The sequence below is a fragment of the Rhea americana genome, unplaced genomic scaffold (assembly GCF_003343005.1).
Source record: "Rhea americana isolate MKP2758 unplaced genomic scaffold, rheAme1 scaffold_0, whole genome shotgun sequence".
Lineage (NCBI taxonomy): Eukaryota > Metazoa > Chordata > Aves > Rheiformes > Rheidae > Rhea > Rhea americana.
In genome coordinates, this window is record NW_028185037.1 from 20,701,261 (window position 1) to 20,706,612 (window position 5,352).

Here is a 5,352-nt window from a genome sequence, read left to right on the forward strand (position 1 = left end):
GGGGGCACTCACAGCCGGGACAGGAACCGCCCCCGCCTCCTTCTGCTGCCGGACACGCCGGGGGGCGGGGCGGGGCGGAACTGACGGCAGCCGGCGCGCCCGGCGTCGCCCCGCCCCCCTCTCGGCGGGCGGCGCATGCGCAGGGCGGCTCGTGGCCGCGCAGGCCGCGCCGCACTGTGAGGAGAGGCGGTGGCGCCGCCGCGCTCCTCCCGCGTGTGGCCTCGGGGGCGGCCCGCGGCCCCGGGAAGTGGTGTTTGTTCAGTGAGCCGAGAGGCTTCGCTCGTCCATCAGTTTGTAAATGGGGCTTCCGCTGAAACAGAAATGATCTCGCATCATTTGGCAGGCAAGTCCCAACTGCCAAGTTCTCTCCTTACCGTACAGCTGAAAACTGCTCTGATTTGCCAAATACCTCTGAAATGGCCTCTCCGTGAGAGAGTCTGGCCGAACGCTGGCTGTTGCCCAAAGAGCAGTGCCAGTGCATTTCCCAGCAGACGGTCCACGCAAGTGGTGCAGCCCTCCCCAAAACACAGGCTGATGAAAATGAGTTCCCTCCAAGTTTAACTTTTCTAGAACAAACAAGTTTTAGAACTCATTATTATACAAACACTTTGAGAATARTAAAAAATACAGTTAACTACTGGCTTTAGACAGAAAACATAATTTAGATTAATTCCTGCTAATAATGGCCCCCTTATAGCTCAGTCTTAAGGAGACCTTGTCACAAATATTGCTGGGGAAAGATTAAAGGGTTTGGGAAGGGTTGTAAGAGCCTAAATCTACTTCCAACACASAGATATTATATATAAATGTAGACAAATGAATGGTCTTAAACCACTTAGGCTGATAATTACTTGAATAACCTGAGAACGAACTTCTCAGTGACAAGTCAAAAGCCTCTGTGAAAACAAAAGGAGCTGGGGATTTCTCAGCTGACAGGTGTCTCCCCTTAGAAAGCACCACATTTATTAGCTTTACAGATGCATGTGAAGACACACGGGACATACATACTGCAAACTTACTTCTTTGCACATTACTGGTCTCTTGACAACTAGGGAGAGAACTGGAAAACAACACTCYGCAAACAGGCTTTTCTACAACAGTTTTACTTTTTAAAAAATACATCTCTGCTTGCAAAACACCCAAAACCTCTCACAACTTTTGCCTCTCTTTACAAGACTAGGGTTTTTTTTGTATTCCACAGAAATCCAGCAGAGCAGACGCATGTCCCTGGATGTCACATTTGCTTCCAATATGCTGCTCGTTTTCCCTGTAGGAAAAATGCCTGCTGCCAGGTCATTCCCCATGGAGATGCTTTTATCCATTTATCAAACCAGATCATCAACCAGACCATCTCATCGGCTGATCCATTCTTATGCCCCCTTCACTGCCACCAGCGCTATCACCCCAAACAACGGAAGTGAAAACTGCTCTCTACCTGCCAGTTTGCAATGTCTCCGGCACCCCGATGGGGTGCTTAGCCTCCCCRTCTCTATTTTCCCAGTGCAGATGCTTAGAGAAGAAAAGAGCATATCAGTACTTAAGGACAGGGCCGCTCCAAGAAGTCTGTGGGCAGGTGCTCCCCTAGGGACAGTAACTAGCTGGTGCAGTTTAATTCAGCCTCCGTATTGCTCTTGAAAGTTGGAGTTGGTCTGCACGCACCCTTTCTGCCATGTTGGGCAGCAACAAGGCGCACCAGAGAATTGGACCCTCCTATTCATCTTCCATTTCAGCTGCATATACTTATTGACAATCAATTAAAAGTCGTGAGACCTTGTTCAACAGCCACTCTCATAATCAAAGAGCCKCTGATCTTTTTGCTTTCACCTCCTCCAAAATCCTTTGGATCCCGAGAGCAGTCTGATGCCCTAAGGCACTGGAAAACTGGCCACTGTAGGACATCACAGCATTAGGTTCTGTCATGATAGGAGTTCAAGATATAAATCTCTCATCTTCGCAGCTAGTGTATAGTTTAATAGTTTTAGCTATATTATAGAAACCCTGTAAATCCTGAATTATTTACTGCAGGAAATAATTGTGACCGAAAAATTCAGGCTGACAGACTGCAGATTAAAATGAAGATAACCTCAATAGCATTAACACATATTTGAAGATTATGGACAAGCAATTGCTTTTAGATAGTATTCCTTTAACTGGTATAAATTGATTTAACAGTAATTCAGAGATAATACAGATTAAACTACAATTTTCAAATAGAGACGATCTTGCGAAAGTAGGAAACTGCATATCCTCTTTGAAAGGGAAGACAGGCATGAGCAAACTTAGCCAAATGTGCGATGGTGGGGTAGAGGATGACAGTTTTAAATGAACAAAATAAACATTTTTCTTTCACATATTTTTGCCAGGAAGGTGACTGGGAGTATTTCTCACAGAAATGTGGTTGCTACATTTATTTCCACAATAGTAATACAGGTACTAACTGGGTGGCAAATGTTGACACTGTATTTAGTTGTGATATCAGCGATACCAAAGCACCTTAAAGATTTGGTCTCATGTGAACAGAGACAATGCTCTTTACTACTCATAAATCTGCTCTGTGCCACTGGTTGGAGGTGGTTTCAGGCAAACTTTGACATAGTTCATCTCAGCTGTTTATCTCTTCATTTTTTCCTACCAGACAAAAAGATGATGGTAATATCATACGGCTTGCAGAAATTCAGAGTTATGAGTAAATGTAAATTGGCATATTAATATTTCAGCATCTCTAGGAAATAATTTGGATTGTGGATGTGTAAACACTATCTACAGCTTTGACATCGCTGTTAAGCTACTCAGTCTCCTGAGATCCTCCAGAAAATGGGTATATAATATACTGAATAATCCCAGGTGGTAAAGCAAATCTGAAGAAAAGTTACCTACATGAGTATCTATCAAAAACAGAAATGAAAGATCAGACTTTACACTGTCTGCCTAAAACCTGGTTTCCATTCAAACATTTTGAAGTTGAAAATCTTCATCCTTTCAGCTACTCTAATAGAGGAACTCTGCATTGAAAGTCTTACTTGACACTTAGGTTAGGTTTATTAAGTGACCATTGTCAATCATTTTCTGTTTGTGTTTGTGCATTAGTATCTATTTTACCAATGGCTCAGATTCACTTAAAAGTATGAAACAACTTTATACACCCCCACTCAGTAACAATTGATCAAATGCCTTGAGAATCGTTTTTTTTTGACTCGTGTAAGACAACACTTCTGCTTCATCATAAACTTTGTCATAAACTGTTTTCATTATTTGTGAATGCTGCTTTTGCATTGCTGTGCTTCAGATGCACAGAACACCACTGCAGTACAATTAGTCTTTTATGATGGTATGCATTTTTGTGCTAAACAGCTTTTTCTTTTAATATATCTTTACATTTACTGCAGTATGTGCCAATTGCTTATCTGCATACCATGTTTATTCTGTGCCAGCTTGACTTCSTCCCTTGTTCACTGACAAACACATACATTTTTTCATGAGTCCAGCACTTTCCCACTGTTCTTCACAACATAATGGTCAGTGTCAATGATCTTTTTTCTGATTACAGATCATAAACAATTCAATCTCTAATTAGTCTTAATGCATTTCTTAAATGCGCATGGGTTAATTTTAAAATGTCACTCAGCGACACAGCAGTCAATTTTTTTAGCTATGCTCTGCTTTTGTACAAAGAAAATGTATTCTTGAACTTTTTCGGCTTTGTCAAGCAATTTGCAGTTGCGTATTCTCTCTGGAATAATTGGAAGAGCTTTAGTGCAGCTAAAATTGCTTCACATTCTTTCTACAATATACTTGCTCTTTACCTGATAATACTCTGTAACTGTACTCAGTTACTCTGTACTCAGTAACTTTGGGGAATTCTGCAGACACCTTCTCCAGATTTCCTTTCACGGGGAATTCTGAAACCTCATGTTTATCACAATTTTTAATACCATACAATAAGGGTACAAAAAGGAAAGTATTTTTCAAAGATTCAACATACTTTTCTGGTTTCAGACACCTCAATAATACATATGAATGAGTTCTGTCCCTGTTTGAAAAGAGGAACTATTTATTGGAGCAGGAAGTTTCACCACCACAGTAGCTCTGTTTCCACTCAATAGAGGACTTGCATGCTGTGAGTCTGGGAGCACTGGGTAGTTGAAAGGAAGAAGTCTGATAGCAGCACAGAAGCCAGGCAAGAACGAGTGGGTCTTGACCTGTGCAGACCACCTTACGCTGCATCKTCCACCACTGAGTAAAAGGACCAGTGACAGGTACGTAGCTCCTACAGGATCTATAGGGAACCTAAACCCATATCCAGATGGCTCAATACCATCAGAAATTTTGCTAGTTTCATGGACTTTTGCGTGTATGCTGAAATCATGAACGATACCGGTGGTATTCACTGTCAGCAATGTTGCATGTTTCCACAAGATGTCACAAGTAGATAAGGATCAAAGAAACTGAGCCTGCAAAATAGCAATCTGCCATTGCAGTACTTTCTGCTTTGCTTTCGACATAAAGCAGAATACACAGAATAGCATYTAAGAAGTACGTTCAAGGGACTGTTGCAATCTAAGGGATATAGGTTGTCTTTCGAGACTCATAGGAAAAGACGTCTCCAAATACAGTAGCGCTGGAACWGTCACGACGTCCTCGCGTTAAGGTGTTGCCATGTGCTGCTGATGCTGTCTTTCATTAACAACCCAAAATCACCTGTATGAAAGCCTCGTCCCCAAACGAGGCAAACCCCACAAAAGCTAACAGCATCCTAACAAATCCCCTGTATTTTCAATTTACGATTCTTTACTGAGGCTTCCCTTTCTGCCCTAGATCCAGCGTGTGCTCTCTCTGCACGCTGCAGAAAAGGCTCCGTGCAGGACGCGCTCTGCTGTTTAACCACGCACAGGGCGACGCGCGGAAAACGGACACGCTGCCCRCATAACGGCCGCCGGGTGCCCTCCACGCCTCGACATACCCCCCCGCGAGGGTCACGGCACCGCTTTTGCTGTCCTACAGCGGCTAAGGAGGTGTTCAGCCGCCTGTAACTGCCGTTTCGCGAATAATTTTGCAGCCGCGGGGCTGTAACCGGGAGGCAGACACCCCGCGCCGCCGCCGCCGCCGCCGCGCAGCTGCCATCGCCTCAGGGCCGGCGGGGCCGTCACGGGAACGCTCCCCCCACACACACCCCGCCAACGGCGCCGCGCCGGGCGAGGTGCACTATGGGACTTGTAGTCCTCCTCCCGCTCCGCAGAGCGGCGCGAGCGGCGCCTCATGGGATTTGTAGTCCGAGCCTCGCCTCCTGACCGCAGGGCGCCGGAGCGCCCTGGCGGCCCGAGACTACAGCTCCCAGCGGGCTGTGCGGCGGCC

The 5,352-nt window shown here is 45.1% G+C and overlaps 1 protein-coding gene across 3 annotated transcripts in view; it reads right to left on the reverse strand.

The window, feature by feature from the left end:
* TRAPPC9 (trafficking protein particle complex subunit 9) overlaps nucleotides 1-420 on the reverse strand; it is a 458,914-nt gene extending 458,494 nt beyond the window's left edge. For 2 of the 3 annotated variants that reach the window (XM_085321778.1, XM_085321550.1), the window contains exon 1: nucleotides 13-89. The gene's annotated coding sequence lies outside the window, so the exon portion shown is untranslated. Of the gene's footprint in view, nucleotides 1-12; nucleotides 90-374 lie in introns of those variants that run through there. The other variant, XM_085321706.1, reaches the window with a different exon arrangement.
* Nucleotides 421-5,352: the final 4,932 nt, after the last annotated feature.